The sequence below is a fragment of the Colossoma macropomum genome, unplaced genomic scaffold, assembly GCF_904425465.1.
Source record: "Colossoma macropomum unplaced genomic scaffold, Colossoma_macropomum, whole genome shotgun sequence".
In the NCBI taxonomy this organism is placed as follows: Eukaryota; Metazoa; Chordata; class Actinopteri; order Characiformes; family Serrasalmidae; genus Colossoma; species Colossoma macropomum.
The window spans coordinates 4,411,167-4,429,270 of record NW_023494805.1 but is presented as its reverse complement, the minus strand read 5'-3'; the positions used below and the strand labels follow the sequence as shown (position 1 = coordinate 4,429,270).

Genomic DNA, 18,104 nt, shown 5'->3' with positions numbered 1-18,104 from the left:
GTAGTTGCATCACATGCAGCTCCTTTTGTTTGAACTTGCTTAATTTATCATTGTGTAGCTCCTCTTCAATGCTTTCACTCCACATCATAATGTTATTATTATTAAAAGCCAACAAGCTGATTCTGACTCCTAGCAAACATATCTGTAGTGTCCTTTCTTCTGTTTGGTGGGAGGGGCAGGACCTTAATACGCCAACAAAAGAGGCAACTGCCTATTCTACCAACAGCTGGTGCCAGCCCTGACTGAAGCAGGTAAAGGACTAAACCTGCTGGTTTAGGTCGTAGATTAAGTTTAGAGCTAAACTAGAGGTTGCTCCTTCAGGAGTGTAACTCATTCCCCTGCTCTAAAGAGTTCTGATCAGGATTTCAGGAACACACATTCAAATGAACTGGATGTGTCTGTTCCTCTTTCAAGCCTGCATGTTGATAATGACTACAAGGCCAACTGCTTTGTATGGTGTGATATGTGATGAAACATTCACAGATAGGATCCTCATGTTTTTATCACTTTATAGTAGTAATAATAAACTCATGTCACACAGTGCTGGAAATGTAAAATTAGTGAAGTTTCTAGTTCATAAAGTGCTAGACTTGCTTTTTTTTGAGATTTCATATGTATGTTGAATGGTGTTTTTGGAAAGGCTGATTGTGAATAGGGGTCAGATGGTGCAGATGCTGTTTATCTCTAGGTTGATTTGCTTGATCCTGTTACAGTTCACAATCCTCTTACAGGACGGCAGGAAGGAAGTGCAAAGACAAAAAACCATGAAAAAGGGTGTTAAACAAATTTATTGAGGTAATGGGATGTGAATTGTCACGTTGGGGATGAGGTGACCCAGAGCCAGGCTCGAACGGATGATTGGCGGTCCATGGAGTTACCACTGCGCCACTGAGAAGCACAGGCGACAATAGGTAAAACGCCTCAAGGAACTGGAGATAAAAAAGGTGGGAAAATCGGCAAACAACAGAACAGCAAAAAACAGCGTGCTCAAACAAAGGCTGAACTAGAAACGTGAAATAAAAGATAATGAGAAATCAAAAGGCACTTCCACTGTAATTATGACAGGAAGGCAGACTTTATGCTTCACTTGTTTGCTCGTAGAGCAAAGACCTTTTGTATGGCTTAAAGCCTTCTTGTGTCATGAGTAATTTTGGGGCAGTTACTCTCTTGTTTTTTCTAGCTCTTTTTTATTTTCTTTTTGTTGCTTTTTTATTTTTTTTGTTTTTCCTTTTATGTAAATACCCGCCTTGGCTGTGTACCGTACTGGTCACCCCTCTACAAAGGGGTGACAAAGGGCTGCTGTTTGCCACAGCCTCAAGTAGAGGAGTCCACAGGTGTGTCAGGTTGGGCCTAGTCAGCCCGAGGGCTTCTGGGAATTGGAGTTCCCTGAAGTCATGGCACTTCACTGCCGTTGCCCTCTGCTGGCGGCCGGCGGTGCAGGCTGGGCACCGTGCTGCCATCGCCCTCTGCTGGCAGCCGGCGGCTCAGGCTGGACCTTTACAAATCCAGCTCAATTACATGAAATTTATTAAACAATGTGTATATAAATAAATTAGACCTTTTAGTTCCATATTAAACACACAAAACTTTGTTAAAACACAAGCAGGTTGAGGTGCAAAGAGGAAAACAGAGCTAAATGTATACAGAGCTATTCTGAGCCCCAGAGAAGCTGATTATTGTTTTTAAAGTTAAAAAAAAAAATCATGTAATAATGTCCTGTACTTGAATGTATTCTGTACCACACATCAACAATGTGATAGGTTGCTGCTCAGCAGATTTGCATAAAGTTTGTTCAGAACAGAGTAATCAGGGTGTGCATCAGTGGTTTGATATGTGAGTTATATATATATATATATATATATATATATATATAATATATATATATATATATATATATATATCATAGTCTCTCACCACACCGTAGCACATTATGACACATTCTGTTTAATATAATTATCATAAAAAAAGAAAAGAAATGTGGCAAGAAAGTAACAAGACAAATCATTTTGCATGACGTCACTATTCATGTCACTTTTATGCTGCTAAAAATGTCAGTACTCCAACTTTAAAACACCTTCCCAAGTCCCTGGTAATAAACGAATATTTTAATTATTGAACTGACTATGATTATTTGTGTGTATGAAGCCAAAGAATGTTGCTGAAGATCGGTAAGATCCTGAACTCTGAGGATTCGTTGAACAGCCTGCATTGTCTTCTAGAAATCTAAAAAGAAGCAAAGAACTTTAATCAGTATTTGACACACATGCACATTTCAGAAGGGGCTTCAGGGGCGCATGGAAGAAACACGTTGTTGTTACTGATGCTGTTGTTGTTGTGTGTATGTGGTTATTGTGTTGAGCAATGGATTAAGAGTCTACTATGGAGCAAAGTTACCTTAGTGGTGACCTTCCTCGCAATGCTGGCTGTATTTCAGTGGCCTTTTTCTGTAGTGTTCAATAAAAGAGCATTTTCTTGAGCAGAAATACTGGCATCCTCCATGTCTACTTCTACGCCAATGCCACAATATTTTGAAACAGTAATGATGGTTGAATACTGAATGCACTGTCCTAACTAGATTCAGTACCATATTCCATTAAAATACATTTAAAAGTAACATTCAGAATATATTTAGAATACATTTTTCAATACATCTAGAACACAACTTGGTAAGGTACATGGGAAAAACCTGTTTTTAACTTCCCATTGTTCCTCCCTGTTACTGGTCCCAGTCCCAGTTTGATTTCTTCATGTAATCATTCTGTTTATGTTTCTTGAAATATTCACTGATCATTTAAATGGAAATTCTTCCATTTATAATTCTTCCAAATTCTTAACTTTTTTCTTTCACACCACTTGCTTCAGTCACTGCTGCTCCTAAAATCTCGCAAGCAAGTCAGGTAAAACATAGATACTAAATGTATCACTTCCAAACATGTCCACTACTGAGGAGATTATTAGTTCGATCATCCCTCAAAACAGTTCAGTAACACTGAGATTAATAACTGATCATCACATTGATTTATCAGTCTACTCAGGCTTTAGCAGAGCTCAGTAACACTGAGATTAATAACTGATCATCACATTGATTTATCCGTCTACTCAGACAGCAGGAACTTCAGTGTTTTTATTTGGTGGGTAAGTATTTTAAAAGTATTCTCTTAAAAACACAAAAGGTAACTTTATTCTGAATACTATCTTTACAAAGTATAACTTCGACTGAATACACATTATTAATTTCTGAATACAAATTTTAAACAATTCCTTTACATCCCAACCATTACCTTTAACACTGCAGATGAAATTGAGTTTCTGGTCCTCTGGCAGACTGACCCACTTCTTACTTCCAGACTGCACCGCTCCTGTTCTTTCTCCTCCACTGCAGTCTTCCACCCCTGCCCCGTTCTCCGGAGCCCAGTTCTGGTAGCTTGTTACTGAAATTGTTACTGGATTTTTTTTTTTTTTAACAAATCCCCTTATTTTGCCAAAAGGTTAAAGCTCCTTAACAGAGTCATTACAGGTGTTTCTTACCTGTTACTGCTGGAAAAGCTGCTCTATTAGTGTTGGTGTCACCTTCCTGCTCTTTATTGTGTCTGTAACTGAAGAGGAAACTAAAGCCAGTACATTTGTTTTTGTGCCTCCCCAGCTTTTTGGCGATCTACACAACGGCTTTCTGAACAAATCCAAATGAATGCACACACAGTAGATACAAACATTAAACCAAAAGCACATCACTTTACCAAGATAAATTCAGTTCATTTATCTGAAATAAATCTCTGGAAAAAAACAGTCCAGAGTGCAATAAATCATGCTGCTATACCACCATCTTCAAATGAAGAATGTATAGTTCACTCTGTGACAAACAAAAATAATATAAAATACTAAAAATATAAATAACAACCTTGAAAGATCTTTAACATTACTCATTTTATCAAAGTGTCCAGAATGATTCTCTTGTCAGGGCCTCTTGCACTGCATCATCTAGTGTTTTTCCAGATTTGTTGTCCCCAACCTTCAAAGTGAATTTTGTCGCTGCTGGAACAAAACCACTTATCTCCAGAAAAACAGCTTTACAGGAGAAGGAAAAGCCTTTTTAATTTCAATGGAACAAAACTTTATTGTGAATGATTTGGGATCATTTGTGTTGGTCCATTCATCATGAAATGTTGACACAATTATGTAAGCTGGGTCAATGTAAAATTTTAAAACAACTAAATTTTCTCAAGTTTTAATTTAACTTAAGACCGTTGGTGGACTTCAGCAACATCAAGTTGAGTTCACTTTAAATAGCTGTGAAATAAAGGGGCCATAAAATGTTAAGATAACCTTACTTTTTTATGCTTTTTAAAGATGTACCCAACTTTTTTCACATATTTTATTTGGTTTTTAAACATCACAGTGTCTTAACTTTTGGATAAACGTGTTATGTATGAATGTACAAACATCCTAACATTCAGAAAATGCAAAAAGAAGAGTATATAAAAAGTTGTTTGTTTTGCACCCCCCATAATAAATCAGGTAAACGGACTATTCTGCCAAATTAGTTCAAACTGCAATCCCACAAAAAAAAAAAACAACATCTTAAAAAACATGTATTAAGTACAAGTATTCAGACCTTAGATATTTACAAGAATTATGTTTTGAATTATTTAAGCCAAGCAATTAATAGTGATAGATGTAAGCTAAATATATACAAAAAAATCATACTTTATAAAGGACTTTGTTTTGGGAGGTGTCTGTCCCTGAACCCTAACATTTTTTAATGTTTTATATATATATATATATATATATGTAGCGAACACTGGCTGAAACTCTACCTCCGGCAGAGTGTTTACCCAAAAGTTAAGGGCCTTTTGGCTCCAACAAGTCTGGGAGTGAGGCGTAAAGCTGTCGGCTTAATACCCCAACCCCAGACTCAGTCAGATTTACGGCTGAATCAAGAGGCTGCACCCCTCTCCTTTGACCTGGAGAAAAACAGGACCCTTCACTGGAATGCAGCTGCACGGCTCTCCAAAATCCTGTGGACAACTTTTTATCTTAAGTAACAGAAAGTACATTTCTAAGGTGTTTGTCCCCTCCAAACTGCAACCATTCGTTAGAACTCTTTTTAACTAAACTAGACATACCAAAACGGAATTTGTACGACTTTGGACGGCAAAATTCCAACTTTCTAAATTCCCTAGGGATCTCAAGCATGGACCCACAGCACCCCCAAGGGGTGAAACCACAAATTACCACATCACCACCATAAGGACTTGTGTTTATAAAAAAACAAGAAAACTTCGTGCTTTGTCTGCTTGATTCTGCTTGATGATTTGTGCTTTGTCTCCTTGATTATAAAAGTTTCCATGATCTGTAAGTAATACTACTTGTGGTATTAATCTTGTTGTTGGGTAGTACCTAAATATTACCTGTATCTTTTTTTTATCGTTAAGTGCTAGAAATACATAGAGTATAACTTTGGTAACAGTCAGACCCAACCATTTAATTGCTATGAGTTTAGACCATTGACCAAGATGTATCCTGAATGTGGTTTTCTTTTCTTTCTTCCTTTGTTCCTTTCCTTTTATTGTTCCTTTCCTTTTATTGTTGACTTTATTTTTTTCATGCATTGGGTCATGTTCAGAGATGATAGGCAAATAGTACCTGTGTTCTTTGACATGTATTGTGTATCAGGTAACAAGGTTTAAACTCTCTCTTAGAAACGTGCCTGAATATCCTAATTGTTCATTCCTTAATTTTGAAAGTTAAACCAATTGGATGATATAGAAATGTTCTTTTTCTTTGTTTAAACTAGCTGAAACAAAGGAGGCAGTGATTTTGGGGAAGGCATTCCTCAAACTATGCACAACCAATCAGAGAACCTTATGTGAAGAGAACCTACCAGCACTTTGGCACCACCTCCAAAGGGTAGGGCCTCCAGCCGAGCAAAACCAGAGTGCACCGCAAATTTGGGGAGTTCCTGCGTTCGCGACAAAAGTTTCTAAGTTTGTGCCGGCCTAGGTCAGAAAGACAGGTCAGAAGTATTAGGACGCTAAATTTTCAGATCTGAAACCTTTGTTTGTTTTGTAACTTGCCTGTTCGTCTACACACCTTAAGTTTGAACCACCCTTAGAGAAGGAAGGTGGATATTTCTTGTCTGGCCCGGGAGGATATATCCATAACTTCCGATTCTGCTAAAGAGAGGTAGTTAGTTAAATTAGTACCACCAGCCTCAGAACCCTGATTGCAACCTGAACCTCGCCAGCGGAGTGGGAGCGGTTCTGACACCACAGAGACCCAGCATCGCACCCAGAGCCACGCACTGATCTGTGAACAGATCGACCCTCGAAAGGCCGCCCAAGCTTCACCGTCAGACGGCCACGAGACGCCTCCGCCCAATCACTGACAGGAAGGCGCGTGCCCGCATGGAAAAGCAGCATCCACGGCCAGCGAGGAGAGGAACCACTGTGTGAGCTCCAGCCTTCGATCGAGTCTGTCCTGAGATGACCCCGCCTGAAGTCAGCCCCCGACTCCAACGTAAGCTGAAACCATCAATTTGCAGTCAGGGTCCTGATGCCAATTTATTTAATAAGAGAAATTATATAGGTACATCCAGCCATATAGTTCTTCCCGTCCAGGCTTAGGTTAATTCTCTAGAGGCTCTCCCAAGCGGCTCCCCAAACCACACTGCCTCATACCATTTAGCCGTGAATCACTCTAACTTACTCGAGCTATTTTGTCTCTCATTACTATCACTTTGTTTTGTTTTGTTTTCTGGTTTTATTTTCTATTGTTTATCATTGAATGTAGTCCAAAAGTAGTTTGATATTTAGCCAATAAATTCCCTTTTCTGAAGCATCCTTGGTGCGAGCGTTTCTCTCTCTTGCCCTGGTCTGTAGACTTCAAATAAATCCGGGTTACCTCACACCCTCACATAAGGTTCCAGCAATAATAATATTAAAAATTGCAAAACCCGTTACATATATATATATATATATATATATATATATATCTTTTTGACTTCTTTTAAAGTGAAGTTTAAAACTGTGGCATGCGCCCGTTCCCCGGGCCCCGATGGCAGCCGCCAGAGCCAGCAGGAAGGCAGGGCCTGAGCACCAAATCGGGGCAAAGCCCGGCAAGGACGACGGGGAGAGGAACACCATGAGTGAGTGGGGGACGGCGAACGAGTCCCAAGCCCTGCCTCCTGGGCGTTGCTCTCTGTTCCGCAGCCAGGCCACTTCACTCCACCTCTAGTTCAATCCAGGCGGACAAGCTGCGATGTGGGGGCAGTGAAGGGGAGGCAGAACAATGAGCTCTTGTTCCCTCTTGGGTCAGCTGTCTTTTAAAAAGAGCAGAGAGGGAACAGAGAGAGAGGGACGAGCAGCTGCAGCAGTGACGACAGAGTGAGGAGCTGAAAAGCTGGAGTGATAAAGGACTGAACAGTGTAGCAAGAAGCCACTGAAAAGTGGCCAGCCTAGGTTTGCTTTGGTTTGTTTTGTTTGAGTTTGTGTTGGTTGTTGAGTGAACGTTAAAGAATGGCTGCTGCAAACTTTTTTCCTGCCTTCAGCGTCCTCCTTGAGCCCAGGATAGCGCTTGACGTGCTATAAAGACTTAGAATTATTTTGAGTTTGTATTTATTTATGTATTTATTTACTTTTTTTTTTTTTAAAAAAATGCTGTCCCATGTTTTCATGTGAATACTGAAACACATAGGTCTATTCAATGGGCGGAGACCTATTTTAGCCACGTCCCTGCATTTTAGAGCCGGAAGTGAGACTGCATCCTTGTCCCTCATGGCCACATGGTGAACAGTTAGGTTCCATTGTTTTGAAGTAAATGTGTCTCAAAGTCTGAAAATCAGTGTGGAGCATTAAGAACGGTCACCACCGAAAACAAATATTTTCTGAAATCAACTAAACTTTTGTGTTTTAACGAAAAACATTATTTATATATATAGTATATAGTGTGTTCAGCTGTTCAAAGCTGTGTTTGCTGGTCAAGCACTGGTTTTTGAGTTCTGCTCAAAATGAGCTAAAACAGTCACTACTGTACGGAGCCCTGCTGGTGACATCCTGTATAAATAAAAATAATGCACGATCACGACTTAGTAAGGCATGGGAACGAGATCCTAATGCGTGGCCACGACTTAGTAAGGCATGGGAATGAGATCCTAATGCGTGGCCACGACTTAGTAAGGCATGGGAATGAGATAATTAAGTCATGGCCATGAATTAATAAGGCGTGGGAACAAGATCGCGGCTTACTAAGTCGTGGCCACGCATTAGGAACTCATTCCAACGCCTTACTAAGTCGTGGCCATGCATTATTTTTATTTATACAAGATGTCACCAGCAGGGCTCCGTACTACTGAAACATTTGGTCCTGTTATTGTTTTGGTAGTGACAAAATAGAATGTTCAATCATTTATTTTAATTAATTATGTATAGGGTCACTCGCAGCAAAAGAATTTAGTTTTAAAGTCCAAGTCAGTTAAAAGTCCTTTTAAGCTTCATTCAGTAGAATGATCCTCATACATATGTCTGCTTCCCCATATTACCAGCACCTATTGATCATTACCGTTGACTGTGTGTAATCTAATCAGCATGTCTTCACATGCAGTTTCATACACATGACACCAGGCATCCATGTCAAGCTAAAAAGAGCCATTAGAAAGCATCAATGTCACAGGCAAAACTGGCACCAGGATAGCGTTACTAGATTGTTATAGTAGGATATTTTGAAGTTGAATAGCTGCAATAAATGCGTGGACGTCATGTACATGATACGCATTAAACATTTTCATTCTGAACAACAGAACAGATTAAATCTCTCAGTTTCTAAAGATGTGATAGAGAGCAGCCACAACAACCATCATATCAAACTTACAAGAATCTTACAAGGGCCAGGAATTGACTACACAGTTTGTTTATTTCAACAGCTACAGTAAAAGAACAAGTAATCTACAACCTACACATCAAAACTATAAATAAGACATCAAAACTGAACAATTCATCACTGCAGAAAAGAAGAATTATGCCAGTGATAATAGAGCATATTAATGAGAATGTGAGTATTTCCATTGGCTATTCTATACAGTCACTTTAGTTACAGCAGTTTCCTACTTAAGAACTTATAGAAATTCCCAGGGAAAGTTTCTATTAGCACTCACTAAAAGTTTAGAATAATTAGTACATGTGAAGGAAAATTGGTAGATTGTGGTTACTTACGAATGTTAGTGTTTCAATCAAAGGTATAAGGTAGTATAACAATGTACGTTATCTTTACATATCATAAATAGCCATTATAAGTTTGAAACTGATTTCTAAAGCCTTTTCCTAATAATTAAAAAGAGAATCAGTACCAGTAATATGAATATTTGTATTATTAAACTGACGTAGTGTATTTGCATCAGAAGCATGATGATGTAGAGATTTCTCTTAAACATCATTACAATCCTGAACTATGAGGATCCAGCTGAATAACCTGTATCTTCTTCTAGAGGAAATAACATCAATCAGTTATTTCACCATCAACTAGGGCTGGGCGATAAAACGATAACGATAAGTATCGCAATATAACTTTTCCTCGATAGAGCAATAAGACAGGTTCGATAATTGTTCGATATAATACACCATTCTCACACTTCCACGTTTTAGCGAAAGCCCTGGTGGCGTTTTCTACTGCAAGGAAAGTGACACTACTCTGCTGTCGCCAGGAGAGGGCACACTTCCGAATTTTTCGACTTGATTAGGGAGGGGGCCACGAGTAAAAAAAGCGTCGCCAAATATACTTTAGCAACGGCTGAAACGCGGAGTTATACAGTCCCTGTTTGAGTGGAGCGACTGCCGTTCTGTTCTCCTGTGACCGAGTGTGAGTGACGAGGTCAGTGGTGTAACTGTACTGTCCTACAGCGAACTCGATAGCATAGAGAAATGCAGTTGTCGCTAGCTGGTGTCTGAATGCTGTGATATGCTCTGACATGGATGTGGTAGGAGTGACAGCAGTGACCTACCGAACCGAGTTGACATTGTTGAGAAACTAAAGAGTTTAGCACTGTTGTTGGCCACTTGTTTAGCATTTGTAACAGGGTAGCCAAGTGCTCGTCACCGTACAGCTAAAAATAATCTGTTTTCTTTTTTAAATCAAGACTATTACAAAAATTGCAGCTGTGCTTTTAAAGCTGATAAAAACAGCTCAGAAACTTTCTCCCACTGTCTGAAGACAGATTAGTGAAATGTTCCACTGTTTGGTGAGTGTTTGTCATGATCGGACCATAAGTGGTTAACCTGGGTGGTTAATACCACAATTAACCACCCAGGAGCAAAATCAGCCTTCAAACGTGAAAGAAATCATGATTTGACATTTATCGCGATATGCATTCATATCGAACGATATGAATTTTGTTTATCGTGATAACGTTTTTGGCCATATCGCCCAGCTCTACCATCAATATTCAGCTGTTGACAGATATATAATCCTCCGTCTCACCCTTAACAGTGCAGATGAAGTTGAGCTCCTGATTCTGTGGCAGACTGACCCACTTCTTACTTCCAGACTGCACCGCTCCTGTTCTTTCTCCTCCACTGCAGTCTTCCACCCCTGTCCCGTTCCCCGGAGCCCAGTTCTGGTAGCACATCGACTCTCCGCTCACCCAGAACCAGAAGCTCAGGGTGCAGGTGTGACGCAGACCCAACCACACATTAGCAGTGGAGGCTTCTTTAGTAACAGCTTCCACCCATTTCTGAATTTCCTCAGTGTGAACAGAGACCAGATCCACATGATTCACTCTGCAGTATCTCAGAGCTTCTCTCCACGTCATCTCCTCTTCAATCAGGATGAGTGGAAGCTGTTGTTGTGTTTTTATTAGTGAGCTCAGTTGTGTTTTTATTAGTGAGCTCAAAATCCTGATATGGTAATACACCATAGATAAGGTAATGGGAAAATACATATCAAAACAATGATGGCTATATTGATTAGTGAATTTCATTTTATATGCAAGTGAAACTGCATTCAAGTCTGAGAGTGAAACATGTAGTGGTTGTGTGCCTACTTTGTTTTGTTTGCTCTATATGTGTTTTTGTTTACACCTTGTAGGTTACTTTGTATTTTAGCTAGTTTGTTTTGATTATTACAGTCTGCTTGCATGTACATCCAAACACCCTGCTCTACACACATGACAACAGGCATGTATGATCCTTGTTCATACAAACCCCATTCCGAATAAAAGAGAGAAATACTAATGGAAACAGAAAGCACTGATTAGTAAATTCTGTTTGACCCATATTGAATTGAAAAATGGTACAAAAACATGACATTTGATGTTTTACCTTATGAACTTTATTTTAATAAATTGTACATATTTGCTCATTCTAAATTTGATGCCTGCAACATGTTCTAGAAAAGTTGGGACAGGAGCATGTTGACCACTGTGTTACATAATCTTTCCTTCAACAGCAATTAATACACATTTGCAAACTGAAGACACAAATTGAAAACACATGTTCCCTAAATCTTTTGAAGTTATTTATTTGGATATTATGTACTGTGAAAGAAGAAATAGTTAAAGTCCTTGCAATCGCTCACTGAGGAATTTTATTCTTAGCCTCTTCAACTCCTTGAGACCACCGGTGGTTCCAAAATGCACTGTCATATTCTTCATAACTTTCATATTTCATAAGCTACATTCAGAAGGTGGGTGTCACATGAGAGCTGTAACTGTCTTCTTTCCAGTCAAATAGACGGGTAATGTAATCTTAAACCCTTATATTAAAAGAAGCTGAACTCACAATTTTTCAACGTTTTTCCACAAATCTGGGCTATAAACTATAAACAGATGGCGTCTCTTCAGTGATCTGCTCTGTAAAAATTATTTTTATAAAAATATATAAAGAGCGTCTAAGAATTTTGGCTTTTAACAGTAAATTGTAAGCATATGGCAATATGTGTATGATGATAAAACACATTCTACTTACCTACTGTCCGAACTTTTTTTTTTAGGTTTTTTGGACATGAACCACACTTATAATATAGATCTTGGAGGCTGCTCCAGTTTAATTTATCCACTATTCTTATGCTCTTAAACTCACATTTAAAATAAATGTTTATTAGAAAAAAAAGGGCAATCCTTACCTTTTAAACCATTTATTAGACTTTTACTGTACATTTACTGTACATTCACTGGACTATTACTGTAAATTTACTGTTTTTTTACACTATTACTGAACATTGCAAAATAAATTGTATAGTAAAATGACCAAAACTTGCCTCTTGTACATCTGGACATCTGTCATTGTATCATATTGTGAAGTTGCTGACAATATGCAGCCTTACTGTAGAACAGGTTCTGTAGATGTTTGAGCACCCCTGACCAAACATGTTTTGTTGATTTTCAAAGTGAAAATAAGCACATCCATAAAGGATGACACACTTCTGCACATTTTTCTACACAAGTACTGTTTATTTGCTGTATTTAACGTACTGGAAAAAATAAAACTAAACAAATGTGCCATAACTTTTAAAACAGGCCACATTTTATGTTTTACACTTTGTCCTGTTAAACTCAGCAAATGCATAGAAAATGTGCGCTAAAATTTTCAGGGAAATGCCATATTTAAATGTGTTGTTCCCTGTAGAGCATGTGTTAAGCTGTTAAGAAAGCATGTCACTTGAACAGGGGATGTGCAGTTTTTTGCGTAAAAATGTAATGTGATTAATGAGAGGTTAAAAGTGAGAACTGAACCTGTAACAGATGTACTGCATTTATCACTTCATGTTACTCACTTGCATAGCAGATAAATGGATTTGAATGATGACAGCCTGCATCGTTCCAACTGTATGGAGGGCCATACAATAACTGCACACACATTTTACCCCAACCGAAGTTCGGCTCTCCAGTGTTCCAGTATGTGTATGTAGAGTTACTCCCATCTGACCAGATCCAGCTCTAGAAACACATTAATACCTGATCAGTGAACTGTTTAAACACTAACCTCTCAGAGCTCATTATATCAGATAAAATTATCACAGTCACATGAGGATTTTAATGATTAGCTCTTTAGAGGTCCTCAGGAGATTGAAACTGTGTTTGTGTTTTAAAATATTTTCAGCCAAAATAAAGTATTTTTAAAAAATGCTTATAAATCCAAAGCAAATAGGGAATATATACAACTTAAACATACTATAGATGTATAAACCAGCAGGTGCAGCGACTCAGGAACACCTGATATTGCTGCAGAGTTTTGGCCTAATATTCACTGATGAAAGATATTTTTCAAAACCTGCACCCAGTTTCATTAGTCACACGCCTTCTGAATGTCAATAAATCTAAATGTACATGATTTCTTACTGTGGTATCATATTTATTTTTCTGTCTCAGTCCAATCCAGAAATAGCCAGTTTTCCCACTGAGAAAATCTTTCAGAGCATCCATTTCCTTTTGGCTCTCAATGGTTGCCAGGTCAGTGAATTTCTCTCTGCAGTATTTCTGAGCGTTGTTCCAGTTCTTTCTTTCTTCCACCACATGAAACTGACGAGTCCCACAGAAGGAGAGAGTCCACAGAGCTGTAGAGATGAAAGCTCTCATCAGCATGACAGTACAGTAATGAAGCAGCAGAGAGTTTTACAGATGATCATGAAGCTACACTGACCTGAGAAAAGCAGGATCAGATACAAAGCTGAACTCATGACTGTGGAGAACAAGAGAGACACAGTTCACACATTAAACACCTCAACAGTCTTTACTACCAGTACACTAGTTTGTGCTGTTTAAATAGATGTTACATGTAGTAACAGAATTAGATATTTGAGAAGAACAGAAAGGCTCCAGCATGGAGTTTTCTAAAGCTGAAGGGGAAAAAAAAATCTGCTTTTAAAGCTGGATCAATTTGTGTTTTTAGTCCCTAAACATTTATTAAATTCTGCTATAAGGAAAATGTAACACCGCAGTAAACACACTTCTGTCCCAACTTTTTTGTAACTTGTTAAAGGAATCCTATTTGGAAAGGGCATATATTTAAAAAAAAAAGTGAGGTTCATGTGGTAAAACAACATGGTTTTGTATCATTTTTATCTAATACATGTCAAATAGAATTTACTAATAACTGCTTTTGTTTCTTATTAACATTTCACACACTGCACCAACTTTTTGGAATTGGGGTTGTATGTAAACAGTGTTTCTCTGGAAATTCAGACTGAGAACAAATACCCATGCAGACAAATATAAATGCTATTACACATTTACAAGAACAGCATGCATTCGTTCATCTGACCAAGTACTGAAGTAAATAGTGCTGTATGAACTGTCTGGTCAGAAAAAGTCATTGTGTAACAAAGCAGCTTCAGAAACTGGACGTTTATGCAGAAATGAATTAAACCTGCAAAAACAAATCACTGATTCTCAGCATCTGTTGTTATTGATTTGAGCATGGAGAGAGACGCAAAAGAAACAGGTCAATGCTGGCCTGACTACCAGTGTAGCCGAGCAGGTGGCCGGCCGTTTGTCACTGACACTGTTCACCACTCCCCTGGATCAAGATAAATTTACAGCAGTCCTCATTAATCCTTCTTTTCTGCATCTTTCCACCTCCACAGATCATATCTAATAACGTTAAAGACTTGTGCCTCAGTCAAGGGTCAACAGGTCGCCCCTCCACATCAGTTTTGCCCCGACTGGATATAAAGCCGTGTTTGATGTGCTCTGTAGGACAGGGCTTAGGGTCCTTGTCACAGCAGGAGAGGGAAGTGGCAGAACAGTGAAGGGTCCATCACAAAGGCCTACACTGTTGTTTCACTTAAACAGTGGTGTTTTGTTCAAATCAAGCTCCTGTGGTGAAGTGTCCTGGCTCCAGCAGCGGATTTGCTTTCAGTACAAAGTTAAATGAACACTATCACCGATAGACAGGAAAGAAGAAGAGGAAGGAAGCACAGTGACAAAATGTTTCAGAGCCTGTGGTTAGTAGGTGGTTAATAAACAGGTGATGCTGAGCTCTGATGGACTAGTGTCGAGAGGAGCATCATGCCATGTGAGATTAAAAAACAGGCTATATAAATATAAATAAATTTTAAACAGTCCAGGTTTCACACAGTGAGACTCAAACACTTATCCAAAACAGAAAAAGCAGAGAAGATCTAAAATAGAGTAGAGATAATTTTTTATTTATTTATTTTTTTTATTTATTTTTTTTTACATATTCAGTCCACCCCCTTTGGTGCCTTTTTTTGTTTGTTTCGCAAAATTACAAAAGTAGTCATTTCACAGAACTCATTTGATACTTAAAAAGTAGAATATAAATTATGACCCACAGCAGCAGCTGAAAGTCACAAACTGCAACATGGAGCACATTCAGAGAGCAGCAGCGTTTTAGCTGAGCATGAATGAACCTGTTAATCTGGAGTATAAAGAGACTCAGAGAAACTAAGTTGAGAAATGTACATATTACATACAGTACAGTATGTACAGTATTGGCTGTTCAGTTTGTGCTGCTTTTAATATCATTTTCTGTGAGTTAAAAACAACTGCTGTCTTAATTTCAAGTGATGATGATGTGTAAGAAATGATTTATGAATTAGTTTTCAGGACAGGGATTAAGTCTATTTAGAACTCTGTGTAGACCAGGACTAGACTTAATCCCTGTTCAGTAAACTGACACTGTAAGAACAGTAGTTTCTCCTTCACACTTTTTACAGGCAGTTTGCTTTAGAAAAATTGGTAACACTTTATTTTATTGGTCCACTGTAGATGCTTAGTAGACGCTCAGTCTGTCTTTAAGTAACATTCAACTAAATTTCAGTGAAATGCACCTCAACTTGAAGTTGAGTAAGATTTTATTACATCTAACCCAGACCCTAACTGTAATCTTAACCTTAAGATAAAACCTACACCTACTCCTAAACCTAACCCAGACCATAATGGTGATGATAAATCAACCATTATCACCAGAAAGTTTGTTAATGACTTTGTAATGAGACAGAACCAGCCAGACGCTCACGGTAAAATCAGAAATGAGGCTTTACTTGTAAAGGGGTTGATGAGAATTGTAGTGAGTGAACAGGCATAGGTCAAATCCAATAGAGCAAAAAAGACAAAAAAGGACAAACATAAAGGCAACCAGATCCAAAAGGGGCAAACGCAAAAAGACAGAGTCAGAAAATCCAGAAACAGGGTTAAACACAGACAATGGCAAACAGGAAACGCTCTGTAGCTCTAGGAAAAACAATACCTCACAAAGAAACTAATCTAAAGCCTGGGCTTTTAAACTAAACTAGTCACACGACAAACATAGCAGGTGAAACATATGAGTATTCAGGTGATTCAGAACGGTGATTGGTGGATTGCAGAGGTTCTGCAGTCATGTGATCTCCCAGAGGGTTCTGGGAAATGGAGTCATTGGGTGAGTCTGAACCAGAGGAATGTGTGACTGATTTAAGTGTCTGCAGATCATTAATAGGGGACAATTTGAAAAATGTAACAGAAATTAAAATCAGAAATCCTTTCACTTTGACAGTAAGTTAAAGCTCAGTAACAGTGTTCAGAGTCTTAAAGGTGTCTCTTACATGTCAGTGCTGGTAAAGTCCGTCTGTTAGTGTCTGCATGGGAGTGTAACTGAAGTGAAACTAAAGCCAGAAGAACTCTCTTTGTTTTGTACTTCTCCAACTATTTTAAGGATGATTTGCATGATGGCTTACTGGACAAATGCAAATAAACACACACACACACACACACACAAACACGTTTGTCTTGCTATACATATGAGGACGTCCATAGGTTTCTATTGATTTTTGTGTTACTGAAGCTAAATAATGCTACACCTAAACCTGTACACCTCACACTGCTGGGTGGCTCGGTTTGTTGGAAATAAATATAAATACATAAATAAGTGACACGGTGGTCATTGAGTGGCCAAAGGGAGGTGACACGAAGTGCAGGAGACAATACTTTTTCAGGGAGGACACGGAACAGCGAAAGAGAACAGGAGCAAAGGAGGGAGAACAGTGACAGGTGAGGGAGAACAGGGATGAGTGACCGTGAGGGAGAACACGGACAAGTGATAAATAAAAGGTCCACCTAGTCACACAGAACCTGAACAATAATGTCATTTTACTGAAATGTTTCTGTTTTGTCCAAAAATGCTGCTTTTATACATAATGGACGAGCAAGTATTGGTATTTGCACAGAATTTGTATCAATAATCAGTGCGTTATGACTATAAACACTGGTCAGTGATGAATATAGTTTGGAGACTATGGAGGCTTCCCATTGTACCAGTGTTTAGTATCGCAGGCTGTTTGCTTATTAAATAGACTTTAACGTATTTAGAAACAAATCATGAATGATGTACACACTAAGCATCACTGAGTGTGTGTTCAGTTCTTTACAGTAGGTTTATTACACATTATTAAATTCATTTAATGGATTCTAACAGAGTGTTACTGCACTCTTCGTAAAAATGCCATGAACTCTTCATGTATGTGTAGTTTCTGTAAATTGATATTGGATATGTATTAAAAAATGAAGCTTGTTTTCTAAACTTAAAAATAAAAACAAATCCCTTCAATTTGCCAAAAGGTTAAAGCTCAATAACAGTGATTAAAGGTTTTTCTTACCTGTTACTGCTCCTAAAGCTGCTCTATTAGTGTCTGTGTGTCCTTCCTGCTGTTTATAGTGTCTGTAACTGAAGAGGAAGCTAAAGCTCCAGTTTACTGGTGATGATTTACATGATGGTTCACTGAACAAACGAAAATGAATGCACACACAGTACACACAGATTCAAACATTAGGCAACATGAATTCAGTTGATAAATAAATCACTGGAAAAAAACAATCCAGAGTGCACTAAAACCTCATGCTATTCCACCATCTTCAACTGAAGAATGCATACTCCACTACATATGACATGAGCGTAAATATAAAAAAAACTTTATTTATGAGTCCAGAATGATTTTCTTGTCAGGGTCTCTTGCACTGCATCAACTAGTGTTTGCCCAGTTCTGTCATACCCAACCTTCAAAGTGAATCTTGTCACTGTGTAAAGCAGGTTTACTTGTAAAACAGCTTTACAAGAGAAGGAAAAGTCTTCGTAATTTCAATGGAACAAGAATTGTCAGTGATTTTGGATCATTTGTATTGG

At 38.4% G+C, this 18,104-nt stretch overlaps 1 protein-coding gene across 2 annotated transcripts in view; it reads right to left on the bottom strand.

Moving 5' to 3' along the window:
• LOC118825974 (E3 ubiquitin-protein ligase TRIM39-like) overlaps positions 1 to 18,104 on the bottom strand; it is a 424,414-nt gene that overhangs the window by 313,024 nt on the left and 93,286 nt on the right. The window lies entirely within an intron of this gene.